Source organism: Eurypyga helias, unplaced genomic scaffold, assembly GCF_000690775.1.
Source record: "Eurypyga helias isolate BGI_N326 unplaced genomic scaffold, ASM69077v1 scaffold25137, whole genome shotgun sequence".
NCBI classification, from domain to species: Eukaryota; Metazoa; Chordata; class Aves; order Eurypygiformes; family Eurypygidae; genus Eurypyga; species Eurypyga helias.
Genome location: NW_010260166.1, coordinates 25,102 through 40,683, shown reverse-complemented (window position 1 = coordinate 40,683; position 15,582 = coordinate 25,102). Strand labels below are relative to the sequence as shown.

The window sequence follows — 15,582 nt, the reverse complement described above, 5'->3', positions numbered from 1 at the left end:
CTGTCAGTGTCCTGGTGTCAGTGTCTTCATTGTGGACTGCAGGAAGAGAATGAACGTGACCAAATCTTTGAGATACAGCCTTCTTGTGTTGAAACAGATCAGAGATTTTTTGGGGAGAGTTTTTTAAAATTCGTTTGAGATTTTTTGAGGAGAGTTTTGTCAAGTATTTCTGAAGACTTAGCTTACTAATTTGGATTTCTTTCATTAGCCAACAACCATTAACTTCTTCATATGGTGATTTCAGGAGCCGGCATTGTGGCCAGCTCTCCAAGGGGAGAGATGTCATTGGATGGGAAATAGCTGAAAGCCATGACTAAAGGCATATTTCTATTTTAGTGTCTATTTTAGTGAGATACAGCTTTCAAGTTCAGGTAGCGCTTTGTACGTTGGAGTTTGCATGGGCTGGTTTTAAGGCGATGCTTGAGAAATTAATTTCCCCCTGTTGGTACAAACCATAGTTGTTTCACATCAGTGCTCTGCTGGGAGTGGCTTAAACAGCACCAAACTATTTCCAGCCCTTTCCGCAGGCTCAACAACTTGTTTTAGGTGCAGTGCATCCTGCACCTGGATCTGGGATCAGAAGTCTCATCCATTGGTGGCATATCTGGGCTTAGGCTTCTTAAAGAACAGGTCCCAGCTTTTCCCAGGTCGTTCTACACCGACTGTGTCTCTGAATGTGTCCATCAGCCTGGAGGCTTAGAAGAGATTTTAACTACCCTCAAACTCTCTCTGTGTTGAATTCAGAATGCTGTTGTACTCTTCAGACATCCAGATGGTCCAGAGCCATGTTTCCCTTCACCTGGAGAACAGGACCTTCCCTGGGATAGGGAGCTTCATTTCCTTTGCAAGACCAGGTCAGCCTCTTCATTCATTAGCTCCCCAAGACCCCTTCCTCACTTCCAATAAGGGTGAGTTTTTACAAGTACTTAGCAATCCGAAAGAACAAAGTGGAGAAGAGTTTCCTAGGGACATCTGCGCCCATTAGATTCCTCTGTGACTGTTTACATGTTTACAGGTCTGGCAACCTGTGCAGAAGAACTAGTTCCCATCAGGCTCAGTGCAGCTGCCATTGAGAGACACCTCTTGGGTGATGGGATCCCACATCGCAGTGACCGTCACAGGTGATGAACACCCTCAACAGCTGTTAGAGGTGAGAGGAGTTGGGGTGCCCAGAACCTGGTCAGACCAACCTGTAGGAGAGAACTTTCCAACCTCTTTGCCATTAACAGAACCACTGAGCAATGGTCCCACTAGCCAGTGTAGTGGTTAAGAGCAGGGTCAGAAGACTCACAGAGCCCCTTAGTACCTGGAAGATCATATTCTGGCATTAAATATGATGTTCTACTTCTGTATAGGTTCTGTTAAGCAATTCCTCTGGTGCTGAAGAGTAGCAGGACTAGTAAACTGTTTAATGAGGGACATTCGTGTCCACTGCCGTGGAACTAGCTCATTTCTTGTTTAATCTGGTGTGATATTTAGCTTCTATGACGTATTGGTTGCGTAGGTTAAAGCAACACTACTCATTTGCTACAGGTTGAAGAACAGCCTGCACTTTGTCTTGGCTAATCTGGGGTGGGAGGTCTGGTGAGCTCTGAGAAAAAAGGTTATGGATTTTAATCTGGTGTTTTTCCAGTGGAAAAAACCAAACCAAAAAAAAAGTGACTGTTCTGGTGTCTCTGGCAGCATTTTTTTGAACAGTTACTCAAAAAGGCTGTTCAAATAACTGAACTGAAAAATACCCTGGTGAGGAGGAAAGATTTTGCTTTGATTCAAAATGAAAAGCTTTCTCTTTTTCTCAATGAAACGACCCTTTCCCACTGCCAAGTGTGCACAGGCTTGAATGAAACATTTCATTTCTGAGTGTTTTTTCCCTCTCTTAAAAACAATTCTACCTAGCTCGCTTCTGAAGCAAGGTTCTGCTCCAAAATGAAAGTCTGACTTCTTGTTTATGAAACACTGGCACAAAATGTCTCACCCCTTCTGCAAAACCAGTTTCTCCCTCTCCCGCCTCTTAACCCTTTCTCCCCACCCGCTTGTTTTTGATTGAAACGACTTAATTCAAATTCACTCCTTCACTCAGATGTTTGAATCACCCTGAAATTGCATTTTTTAGAGAGTAAACTGAGACATTTCACACCCGCACCCCACCGAGTTCGTCCTGATGCTCTGCAGGGTGCAGTTACAGCTCTTACTTCCCTCTAGATATTGATGTTGCTGGGGCTTTGATAGGGAGGTGAAAATGGGCTGCCATATTGATGAAGTCTCGATTGGCACTTAGAAATTCCCAACTAAACAGGGATTTAGCTAACGGCGAAGGGAAAAAAATCAGTGGACGATGGGATTTTGGCACTGCATTACAACCCATGGAGAGTGTGCATGGGGAGCACTGCCCATTCGGCAGCTGAAAGCATCTCTTTAAGTCAAGGAGGGACTGAAGTTACTTGCCCCAGACTGCATCCAGTTGAGCGAGGCAGCCCTACTTATGTCTGTATATACGGTCACATTGGCAACAGTGTAAATGGTGCTTGCGTGGGAAAGTCAGACCCCCTTGTATTTGCAGCGTGTTTGCATCGGTCATCAACCATTTCCCCATCACGCGCTGAATTTCTTTACCTGGATGGTACGTGGTTACCTCATGCAGCAGCAATGAGGTCACTGCCTATGCAATGGCATGGTGTCTTCTGCGTAGTTAAGTTCATTTAATATTAAAATGATGACATTTAAATAATTTCTCTGGAGTTTGCCATTTGATTTGAAATATCTAGTACTGTGCTGGCAGGGAATTATTAGTCTAAGAGTCGTTCCCTAATCTTTCTAGAAAGAATGTCCAGAGTTTTGTAATACTCTCTCCTTTTTCCCTTTCCTCTCTCCTAATTCATCAGCCAACCCCGTTTTCAATCGCCAGTTACTTTTATGGGATGCCTGTTTCCTGGCCTGAGGGTGAAATCACCTCTGAGGTTCTCCCCGAAGCCCTCGGTGCTTATGGAGGACTGCAGCGGTGCAGGGGGCTTATCTTGATGCTCTCCAAACCAACCGGGTGAACACGGCCTCTTTTCAGAGGCATTGCCTCTGTTGCGCTCTCCCATGTAATCCCGGCGGAGAAGCGGCGGTCGGAACGCCCTGGGAAAACGCCGTCTCCTCCCCACTGCTCGGGTTAGACGCCAGCTCGGGTTAGACACGCTTTGCCGGGTCAGCGGGAAAACGCTGGGGCCGGTCTGTGCGAGCGCTACCTTGATAACACGAGTACGCTGGGGCAGCGCGGGGCGTCCCTGCGGCCGTGCTGGTGTTGGTCTGTGTTACCAGGGCAGTTTAACACCAGGAATCCTGGGGAAGGACCAGGTATCTGGACAGCAGACGGGTTCAGGCAGGCAGCAGAGTCCTTGTTCAGGATAAAAGGAGGGGATGAGGGGCAGAGCTGATATCTTGGTTTATGGTGGAGGGGTTTAACAAAGGTAATACTCTCACGGAAGGCTATGCAGGCTGCTGTTTCCCCAGCATCTTAAATACTACCCCACTCCTCTCATTATAGCTGGGGATTTTGGCTCTCCCAGGGGGGAGGAGATGTTCTAAATGGGCTGCCAGGGAGGTGGATTTAATGCACTAGGAAGAACTGGCTTCACCAAGTTAAAAAGGAAAACAAAACCCAATCCTCCATTCCTATTTTTAGTGTTTATGACCAAGTATTTTTGCTTGGTTGCTCATTTTGAAAGGGTTTAGCGAGCCTGCCAGTTGATTGAAAGCTCTGTGGTGTGTGAGCTGGCCTGGCTGCGAAGCCTGCAGTGCATAGCGACGAGGTCGGAGCCACGCCGGAGGTTTTTTTCCACTGCAGTTTGTTGAAGGGTAACAAAAATGTCTCCCGGGCAAAGGGAATGTTGGCTTTCCAGGTTGTGGTGATTCATCGTGTCTGGATAAGCAGCCTTCCTCCCACTCCAGCATTTTCATCTCCATCTACCTCACCCCTACTTTACTGTGCAACCAGACGCCGACCCTGCCCTGCGTTGCGCGAGTGGTATTGCTGGGGGGAGGTCTCACGCAGCCCACCCCCCCCGAGGTCTACCTGCCGGGCAGCATTAGCATTCGGTGCCCGTCCACCGAAGTTCGTGCTCTGCAAATGGGTTTCTTCTCATTATTAGAAGCTGTGTCCCTGGCATACGGAGTCCGTGCGGTGCCCGCAGGCAGGTTCCCTTCCTGTTGGTGTTGGTAAGCAGCCCAAGCGCCTCCTGGCAATTAGCAGATCGTTACCCATAATGCGGTGCGCAGCGAGGCGGCCCGGTGGGTTTTCTGGAGGTCACTCTGACCTAATTCACCCCCAGGAATTGTACAGCCCTGGCATGACTTGCCAGTGCATTAACAAGCCGATGCTTCAGTGCGGGGTTATTTGAGTACTCCCGCAGTAGTTCTCCTAGGCAAGAAAAAGCCATTTTGTCTGGCGGCCAGCAGTGGCTAATGGGGCCGGTCTGGGCGAGGAGGGAGCAGAGGGCCGGCTGGTTTTGAGATGGCACATCGCAGGCCTGCGGCCTGTCCTTTTGCTCTAGGGTTGGGGGCCACTTCTGGTCCCCTGGCTTGCAGATGCGCGGAGCCCGCTTTGCCGCCCTACTTCTGCGTTATGCCAGCATCTGCAGTGAACCCAGCAGCGTGCCAGGCATGTGTCCGAATCCCGCTGCTCCGCCTTGGAGGGGAGGACTCTGCCCCAGATCTGTGTAGCCCAAAGGCCTGGACGGTAGGAAATGGCGGTGCAGATTTCAGCCCGTCCCAGGCAGTTTTGGAGGGGCAGAGGGGAACCTCCCCATACCCCCCAGCAGTGGGAACCCCAGCAGGGCTTATCCTCCCTCTGGCAACCCTGAGCCCGGAGCAGAGGGCCCGGCTGCAGCATCGCCAGCCCAAATCAGGATGTTCTCCCAGGGCGGTGATTTGAATATGCCGAAGTTAATTGTCAGCAGTTTTTAGAGGATTTTAAAATTTGTAAATTCTGTTTTTCACTTCTCCCTGATAAGATACGTATGGTTGGGCTGTGCATGCTGAGGCGAGGGGGCTGCGCAGGGAAAGGCACACACAGACCTCTCGCCGTAAAGCTGTTTTGAACCATTTCTCAAGCGGTTTCCTTGTAAGACTTGCGGCATCTGCTACCGAGGGAATGGTGTGTGGGGAGAGAGTGATTTGACTGACAAACCATTAGGGTGCCCAGAATAACTCGCTCCTGGCTTCTTTCTTTGCATGCTCCGGAGCTCTCCCCCGAATCCCACCCAGCTCCTCATGCTGCCCCGTGCCAGCCAGAGTCACTCTGCCTGATCTGCGGCTAATCTCCCTGGGTGCACGTGAGCCGGTGTATGCACAGGTCCTTCGCTTTGTTTATGCACGGGAGCAGCCTTTGAGACAAGCTCTGCTCTCCATCTCCCCTCTGTAGCCCGGGCTCTTTGTCCTGGCTGATGCTCTTGACACTTAAAAACAATTCAGAGGAAACCGTGCGGTGCTGCGGAGTCAAAGCTGGGATCGAGTTGAACTGGTGGGTGGACTTTCCTCAGGCAACGCGATTTTCCAGGGAGTGCCTTGAGATGAGGAGTGTTTTGGTAGGAGCTCGCTCCCCCTGTGTGTTTGGTGTTTGCAGAGGGCTAAAGCAGGGAGGTGCAGGTGGGAGAGCCACCTTCCACCCCCCACCGTTTTATAACTTCCTCAAGATCCCTGCCGTTATTTACTTCCAAGCACAGGTCTGTCCTGCTTTCCCATTGTCTCCAATTACACCTGCCTAACTGCGACGACGGGGACTAGAGCACTCTCTTTCGCACGGGGGTTTTATTTGTCCCTTGGGTGAGCAATTAAAGCGGGCTCTCTTCTGCCAGTGCCGAATATTCGAGCAACTGCTTGTAATTTATGTCTCTTTTTCCACTGGAACTGGCAGTCCCGAGAAGCAAACCACCACCTCCGGACCGCGGCTGGCTGCCAGTCCCGGGTGCTGATGCAGCGGCGTGCCCCTTCCCTTTCTGTGGGCTCGGTTTAAGCTCTGTCCATGCTGGCCAGAACAACGATAGGGCCAGGAAATGAAATAATAGGAACTATAAGCTCTGCTACAGCTGAATGGTTTCAGAGTTCCATCAATTATTAAAGGCGTTAATTCTTCCACAATTACTGGCATATTGTGGCACATTAGACCAAATCAGACTGACCAGCCTGTTCACCGTGGCCCCCGAGTCCTTTTGGACTCACTTCTGTAGCAGTGCTGGAACACAATGCCTCGGACACTGGGAGAAACAGCCAGGTTTCTCATTTCCATCAGGACGTAGCAATTCATGGTGTTAATCATAGAATCACAGACTGGTTTGGGTTGGAAGGGACCTTAAAGATCATCTAGTTCCAACCCCGCTGCCATGGGCAGGGACACCTTCCACTAGACCAGGTTGCTCAAAGCCTCATCCAGCCTGGCCTTGAACACTTCCAGGGATAGGACATCCACAGCTTTTCTGGGCAGTCTATTTCCTCTCCTCCTCTTCTCTCTAATGGTAATACACCCCAATGGTGCCTACGAGTGAGATTTCCTGCCTTGTTTTTTTGTTTTTCGTGAGCAGCTGGATTCATCAAGGCTCTGTGCCAAAGGGTGTGAGACAAGAACCCTTTCCCTGCAGCCTCTGACACTGCCCTGGCCACTGGTAAATCTGCTATATTTGTCCATAATGAAACACTCCTGTTTCCCTGTACCACAAATGTACTGGGACAGGTGGTGCCCTGGATCCTCACCCCACAAACACTTCTGAAGGCAGTTTTTTGTTCATGAGCACCTCCATTTGAGCAGGCAGGCATATAATGTAGTGCCTTGACACTGCAAGATGGGAGGGACAGAAAGATGCCAAGAACTCCCCATCCTCATCCCTCAGTAACATTTGGTTTTGTTCTGAGAGTTGCAGCTCCTTGAGCCCTTGGATTCTGGCAGAGCCAAGCCTTTCAGTGTGGCTGGCCGGTTTGGGTTTTTAAGGACCCTTTCTAATCCGTCTGTTGTTGACAGTACACATCTATAAGCATGTTTTCTTAAAGAAATGAGGGCTAAGTTTTTATATCATAACCGTAAAATCCTATCCCTTATTAGAATTCCAAGTTACCTTTCCCTTCTTTTGTACAAATAATGACAATAATTCTGTCTAATGATGGGAGTGGTCATAGCAATGCTTATTCAATATTAGCAGGAGGAAATTTTGCAGTTTCTTTGCATGTAAAACTTCCATTATTTGGATGGGGTTCCTGTGACATAGGTCATTGTATCTTTAATATATCTTTAATATAGTTGTTTAAAAACCTGAGTAGTTTATGGAATAAATTCTCATGTGATATAGCCAGGAGCCCTGTGGGTTTTCATTATGCTATTGATTAAAAAGCCCACCACTACATAGTGAAGATAAGGGAAAGAATTGGAAAGTCGTTGAAAATTCCCTTTACTCTATATAAATAATTTCACATTTGTTTTAAAAAAGGAGTCTTTGCTTATATTTTTCCCTGAAGATAATCTCTGCCTTTGTTTGAAAAAGGTTATTGATTGGATTGTTAACTTAAATAGTCTGTGGCGGGTGTGACAGAGCACATGGCTGCAATTAATCTTGCAATGCAGAATCCATTATTGAAGAAGCACTAATGAGCCGTTCTAAGGCCTTCACTGGTCACAGAGCGCCTGGGAGCAGCAGATTGCTCCTGCCCTTTAATGTCAGTTATACAGCCAGTGTAAGCGAAAGAGATTTTTAGATTTTTTTTTTTTTTTAGGGTATTTATGTTAAAATTCTCTTTACCAACCATCTGCAGTCGTACCGGGTGCGGGACTTAAAAAAATGGTCTCTGAATGTGTTCGCCCCTCACTCCTCTGACCAGATGTCTGGTGGCCACAGCGTAAGATTAAAGCCAGTGACATGTGAAACACGGGTGTCACTATAAAATATGGTCTCAGTCGCAGGGTTCAGATCCAGAGGAGAGTTTTGACAAAGATGAGGCAGCTTTCAGGGCTGATCTGTACTTTAAAATATTGCTTTAAGACAAAGGGATGAGCTGTTGGAAACCTTCTCACTGCAAGTTTTATTGTCTGTGTTGTTTATAGCTATTGCGGCATGGCAAAAGTTTAGGTAGAGGATAGTTACGGTAGATTAGAAGCTGTCGATGTTAACATATCGCCTTCTCCTCCAACAGAACTGCTCCCAGGGTGTATTTTAGAGGTCTGTCTATTGACTTGGGTGACACCATAAATATGTGTTACTTCTTCCCCCTGTTAGATCTGCGGAGCTGATACAGACATGTGAGAGCGACCCAGGGTTTGCCAGGGCTGAGCCACCACCTGAATTATTAACTGAGCGCCAGCAGCAGACTCGCTGCCGCACACCTTGGCTGCAGCCGATGCCGTTTACCTCAAGATTAGCCAAATAAGACCGTTTCTTGATCTTGACCACATCATAAGTGATGAAATTAAGCAAGAAAGACTTTCAGCTCTCTGGCTCATGTGCTACCGCAGTGTCTGCAACCTGAACCACATTTTGGACTGCTCTTTGTGTAAAGCAAAATTGCCTGTGAACTAGCCTTTTCTTTTAAATTTTTCATAGGAATTTGCATCTACCTACAGTAGCCTGCGGTATGCAGCTACAGGGCTTTGCCTTCAGGTAGTTTGCCACAGAGGGAAGGCCAAGAAGTGCTGTGATGTGGAGCGAGGATGGTGTTCACTAACACTGCTCTGGGAAGTCCTGGGCGTGTGAATTTTCTTATAGGTCATGAAAAACACTGGGTTTTGAACCAAAGTAGCAGGAAAACAGAGAGGTTGTGAAGAAGGAGAGCAGGGAGGGCAGGAAAAAGAATATTCATGTTTTGAGTATCTGTTGGCGTGCTTGCCGTACGCTGCAGTGCCTGATCGTGCTGCTGGCACAAGTAAAAATAGTCTTTCCAACGACGTTAGGTTGGGGGTCACTGTACCACCGGGCATGTTGTCTAATGTGAAAGATGATCTGGCTTAGAGGCTAAAGACAGACATGTCCACGAGATATTCTTTTTCCCTTAGACATGCCATAAGCCCTGGGCTAACAGAGAGCAATCTACGGCTACGCAGACATGACTGTGGGCATTTGTTGGACTCCTTTGTTGTCACAGCATTTGGAGAGAGAGCCCAATGGAGTGAATAAATGGGTATATCATGGCAAAATATTTCTAACAAAAAGCAGCCACGGTGGCCCTCACTCCACTGTTCACATTTTCTAAGCAGTCCTCAGCTCACAAGAGCCCATGTCCTCTGGGCTTGTGGTGGGTGGGGTTCTCTGAGATGGGCTGTGTGAAATAGGATGGGTCACTTCAAGGACTGAAGCACCATCAATACGAGACACAGCACAGAAAACCTGCAGAGGTGTTTTTGAAGCAAATGAGGAACGAGGCAGCCAAGACTGCTGTGAAGGGACAGAGATAAAGTAGTGAACAGAACCTGACCTTCATGTCGTTTGAGAAAGGGAGAGTCTGGCTGGAGTCTCTGCAATGAGCAATGTGTGTACGCAGGCAAGCGAGCACGTGAATGTGTGTGTGCATTTAGCTGTGATTTATTTCTGTAAGTTTGATTCCGTTCTTCCTGTTTCTTTTCAAATGTGACTGGAGCTATTTAACTCTCTGATTAACTCACCTCCCTGTATGAGTTCTTTTCTGTGATGTATTCCAGCACTGTACAACCTTTCTTGAAGGTGCCTTGCTGCTCTTGGGATGAATTCCTCCCCAGTGTGTAGTGTGGCACATTTGTTCTATTTACTGATGTTGGAATGAGGTTCTGTGTTTGCTGTAAATCAGATTTGGAGGAACATTTCAGTGTCATGTCAGGTTCCGCTGGTTTGGTAGTATCAGAAATTGTATGAGGCCCTGTCAGCAAGAAAAGGTATCATGTCACAAAATCTCCTTGTGGACAGTTGCTGTTTCAAGGTCCCCAGAGTTTTAGTTTTGACTTGGTCCACTGCAAATCTCAGTAAAATCTGACTCTTGTTTTATGCTGACATTTCAAGGGCTCCAAAACCCCATGGTCTTCTTAGCCCATCTGAGCTCATCAGTACTGTCAAAACATTTCTTTATTCAAAGGCTTAAGAGTGATATAAACAATGTCATTGACCCCTTCTTCCTTAAATATCTCCTTTATCTTCTATTCAATTTCCTTAATACATTATGGACACACATTTCTTTGCTGGATGGGCTTATCTTTCGTGTCACTATCATGCAAATGTAACTGGAGAACAAAAATCCTTATTACAACATTTGGTGGTATCGTGGGCATATAAAGGAAATATATTCCCTACAGCATTATTGCCTTACCCGGCAATTCTCAGCAACCACTTGCTTCACTGGCTAGAAACTGCAGAAGCTTCTTGTAGGGTGGTGATGGGTGAAGCGGCGACACAGCAAAATTCCACTCCTAGGTTCGGTAATGAAGACACCGCGTCTATGCCCACATCTACTGTAGCTGTGCCTTTCTTTTCTTATTGGAGAAGCAGCCTTTCTTTCTTCACTCTTCAAAATGCATTTAGGCTGCTGGAGGTGGAAAAGATTTCTTTTCCTGCCCACTGGCTGTAGTCTAAGGACAGCAGATTGGCAAGAGGTGGAAAAACCCCGCGCACCGGATGGTGGAAGTTCCTGGAAGTAGCATGAGGTAGTGCTGGATGTGCATACCTGTATTTCTAGCTTTTCTGTAGGTGAGCGATTGGCTTCCCTGTTCCATGCCTCCCACCCTGACTGTGTACAGCGTTAATGCTTACGTGTGCCAGACAGGGCTGCTAAATACAGAGCTTTCGGCGAAGTAGCTTATTGCGGGTGACTTAGGGGCTGCCTCAGCCTGATAGGGGTGGTTTGGGAGTACAGTACTTCATTTCAGCGGTATATTTTTGTTGTTTTGTTTTGCAGAAGGAACACTGATCCTACCTTTGGTTTGTTTGTTTGCTTGTATTTTCCCCTCCAGAAAGCCCATTGCTGACCCTGCTACTGTGATACCGCTGTTTTGCAAAGCTGGAGTCGACACGCATGTAGGGGCGGGGGTTGTAACTGGCAATTTGTCCTTCCCGATTAGATGTGACTGTTCTGCTAGCTTTCCCTTCTTTATTCCTTTAATTTAGTTCATTGTGGGAATTGGCTTGGGTTTTTTTCCTTTTGGTTTCTCGTTTTGATCCTGAAAGGTTAGCTGTGCAATTTGGTTTCCTCTGTGCCAACCAACTTTAGTGGCAGAGCTCTTAAAAAAACTGAAAAGTCATATCCCTCAAACCTGTCTTGTTTCTTCTCTGTACGCTACTGCTTCCATTTAAGCAAAGTTTACAGAATTGCTCCACCTGTGTGGACACCAGGCAGGGGAGTTCTGAAATGGAGAATAACCTCATTTCCACCAGGTCCTTCAGTCCGGTTGAAACAACACTAATTGAAACTGCAGCCCGATTTCTATTGAGATGGATGGGCTCTCTCTGAAATTGGGTTTGTTTCCGATTTCATCCTTTCTCTTGTTTTCTTTCAAAAAAAAACCCTCTGCCCCGCAAAACCCAAACCCAGACCATTTTTAAGAGCTCTGAATAAAACTGCTTTGCCAATGGGGAATGGGTGGGGATGACTCTGATTTTCTCTTGTGCCCGGCAGCGAAAGGGTTAATGCCTGCTTTCCTCTTTGGTACCTGTTAGCTGCAGCCCATGTTGTGATCAGTCCATGTCCATGTGCGTTTTGTTCCCAAGTTTAATGCCGGTTAATTAACGAGTGATAAGTGAGCCTTAACAATGACAGTTGTTTCCGATCTTCCTCAGGACACCCGACCTGCCTGCAGTTCACCACAAACATGACTGAGGCTGTTAAAACCTATCAGTGGCAGTGCATTGAGTGCAAATCCTGCAGCCTTTGTGGGACCTCTGAGAACGATGTGAGTTCCTTTACCTTCTCATGCAAGTACGCGCCGCTGCGAGCCACTGTCATGCCCGCTCTTGAGGAGCACGTGGCGATGGTGTGGGTCATGGCTTTGCTGCTGCTTCCGTACATTTCTAGGGAAGAGCCACGCCTGAGAGTAAAGATGGGCTTCTCCTCAGTGCCCCCATTCAGCCATCGGTCTCTGCTGAAATTACCACGGGTATCAGATAGGGCCACTCGAGATGGGGATACTTGTGGTTCGTATGCTTATTAGGAATTAGCTGGAGGCCATAAACTCATACTGCAGGGAGCTGCAAGAGAGTTGTACATTGAAATATAGTAGTCGGGAGTAGATGTGAGAGGGTGATAACCCGAGAGGTGGCAGGTGTGTTTCTTCTGTCCCTGATTTTGCTCACTTTCCTGATGTGACTTTTAATCCTTAATTACAAGACTTGGGAAACATGAAAACATTTGAAATGGGATGGCTAGGCTCCTCTCTAGTCACCTATTCACCTATCCCAGTGATTTCCAAGCCATGATCCAGAGCCTGCAGCTGAACAGTGTCCTCTCTGTGGAGTTTTCAGTTAAAATCTGATGCTAAGGGTCCTTGGTAGTCTGTGAGAAATTCAGAGAGTTGACAGTGGCTGGAGAACTTTGGAGGCGATTAGCTAACATTACCTTCCCTATGGGAGAATAAACGTGAAGCCTGAGATTTTTGTTTGTTTGTTTAGCAGTAATAAGGGAATCTGAAAACGGGAAGCTGTTCTATGTTAGTAATCATGGGATACTTCAGAGCAGCTTTTTTCCCCTCAGATATATGAAAGAGGTGCAGACCACATGGTGGGATCATGTCATTTCCATCTGTTTCACAGCACATTTACTCAGCTGAGTTTCGGATAGCTGGCTAAGTCCAGGCTTTTGACAAGGAAGGTTTCTCCCAAAGGGATGAGATCCAGCATGTGATCACATTGGAGCCCAGTAAAGCCAGTCCTCTTCTCTCAGTACACCATATCCCCAGCCTAACAGCTCTTGCGCCTGCATCACAAGGCCACCTTGGAGAGAAATTCCTCCACGTCTCAGAGACATTTTTTACTTAGAAATGGACCTGCCTTTGTGATGAGAAGGGCTCTCTGCAGCCCCTCAGAAATAGGCTGGTTGATCGTGGACACACTAACCTGATGCCCGCAGCCTTTTACGTTCCCAGTAGTCTCTATGTTGCAGCTCTGCGTTCGTAGCTGAGCACTGCTGGTTACCATGCTTCTGTTTTCATCTTGGCAAGAGATTAATTTGCATCATTTTCTCTCTCTCTTCTCCTCTCCTCTCCTTCTCTCCCTGTTTCCCTACTGTCTCCCAACAACCCTGCCTCAGGACCAGCTGCTCTTCTGTGATGACTGTGACCGTGGCTATCACATGTATTGCTTGAATCCACCAGTCTTTGAGCCCCCAGAAGGTAACATATGCTGGAAGTCTGCTGTGAAAGTCACACTAAAGTCCTTGTGGAGAGGGAAAAAATTCAGAAAGTGGCCTGGGCCATGTAGGGTTAAGGAAGTAGTAGCAAAGCAGAGGCAGGTAGCACTGCAGAGAAAGAAAATTAATAGATGTGGAGGTTTAGTGTGATCTGAGATGTCCTATTCAATCTTGCCTGGTTTCTACCTCCTCTTCCAAGACACAGCTCTTCTGCAGGTCATAGGAATCTTTGGATGTTCCCGATGGCGTTGGGTATTTAGTCAACGGAATTGAGCTCCTGTGAACTGTGACTTTGGACTTCCTGAAAAGTCAAAGTCCCAGAGAGAAAGCCCCAGACAGGGTGGTCCTCTCTGGCATAGCTGAGAGTCTGTTGTCAGGAGACTCGATTAAGAGGAATGACCTTCCTTGTTTTCTGGTCTGTCTGTGCCTTGGAAGGGTGAGAGTTTTACGGTCTGAATTACATTTGGCATTCAGTTATGTCCTCTGCAGGGGATTCAATCTGAATGTACTACAAGTGGTTGTAGTTTGTCACTTTGTTGTGGAGCAGAGAACTAGTCCCTTACTGTTATTGATTCTCTGACTAAAATCTGCAGAGAGCAGTAGAATTGGAGAAGGAGACATGTGAGTGCAAATGACTGCGGTTTACATGAGGGGTGAGACAAGAATAATTACAAATCAATCATGCATTCAGGAGCTAAATGTTTGTAACTTTGATAAAGAGGAAACTAAATCAGGAGGGGAAAATTTTGAAATGAAGCTAATAATTAGCTAAAGGTTTCTGTTTGACGGGGAGGCGGTGTATTGAATGTATGAAAATGTAAAACACCTAGTGGCAATGCACACCCCAGCTGTGTTGTAACTTGTGTAGGGAGTCTACGTACACGACACCAAGGGCAGCAGAGCCTGCTTCGGAAAAATACAGGCAATTCCAATGTTAGGAGTATTTGATATCCTGTTCAAGCTGATCTTGACATAAACTCTGACTGCCTCGATTTGATGTCGTCCCTATAAGAAGGATTTCTTCATTTGCAGGGAGCTGGAGTTGTCATTTGTGCCGGGAGCTGCTCAGAGAGCGAGCATCAGCTTTTGGCTTCCAAGCCTGAGGAGCTCCAGCAGCCAAGAAACACTTTGCTCCTGGTGTTGCCATACCAGCACACAATTCCCATCCAGAACACAAAGACACAACCCACATCAAAACGAATGGACACTCAAATACAGGAAGAGGTATCTGTGGTATTCACTGTCACTCATGCCGCACCTCCTGAGCTCCTCCAGAAGGATCGTGTACTTTCCTGATGCTCCAGATGAAATCTCTTCAGTGCTATGCATGGTTGCTGCTTGCCGTTACAGGCTCACATGCATTATGGGGGGTGGTGGGGTAGTGGTGTTATATCGACATGGAGAAGTCAATTTTGTGTGGCCTTGTGCTTTCTGTTTAGTCTTCTTTCTAAAGAAGAAGTAATAAGATATCTCCCAAGGAATTATTGGTGAGTACTTTGTCTGGGGGCAGCACCAGTTGTTTCTGTTCACAGGCTTGACTGGAAATCTCTTTACTGCAGCCACTCTGTATTCACGGGGGGCTTTGAGAGTTGCATTAGTTCAATATTTCCTGGGTCATGAACAACGCGTTGTCACCGAGAGAAGCACTGATCAGAAATTTTTGGGGTGGCACTTTCTCCCTTGGATCAAATGCTTTGATTTGGCAGATCTTTAGAAATCTGGTTTTAGTATCTCTGGAGGAAGAACAGCACCAGTATGTACAAACACAGATGCTCAGAAAAGTCTACCGTCTTTGGTATTTCAGGACATTCAGACACTGCAGTCCCACTGCAGTGCCAGCACACCGTCCAGCCTCTTGATTTTATTTTTATTGGGAAAATTTGGAATAGTTATGTAGGTAACTGACTTGCTGTTTAGCTCAGAATATTGAACAAAAGAAAAACGTCATCTTAAGTTGATCATAGAAAGTATTAATTGCCATTTTTCTGAACAATCTAAAGTAAGCTGCAAAAAGGAACACCTTTGGTTAGGCTCGAACGAAGCACTTTGGATTCATTTTTTTGGAATTTCTGAACTAAAATGTTCTGCCACCTAAAGTTGCATTTTATTCCAGGAATTGCCTAATCAGGACTTCCAGCATTTCCAAAGTGTTACCATTTTTCATCGAAGTAATTAGCTGAGTTTTCAAATCATTTTGCCCCCAAATTCTCTACAACTGCATTTTTGCATACATGCTAATCTGGAAAAAAACCAAAAAAACCC

The 15,582-nt window shown here is 46.7% G+C and overlaps 1 long non-coding RNA gene across 1 annotated transcript; it reads left to right on the top strand.

Annotated features, from left to right (window-relative positions):
- Positions 1 to 11,751: 11,751 nt before the first annotated feature.
- LOC104512102 lies at positions 11,752 to 15,193 on the top strand. Its single transcript, XR_727918.1, has 3 exons — positions 11,752 to 11,869; positions 13,222 to 13,303; positions 14,353 to 15,193. It is a non-coding gene; the product is annotated as an uncharacterized LOC104512102 (long non-coding RNA).
- Positions 15,194 to 15,582: the final 389 nt, after the last annotated feature.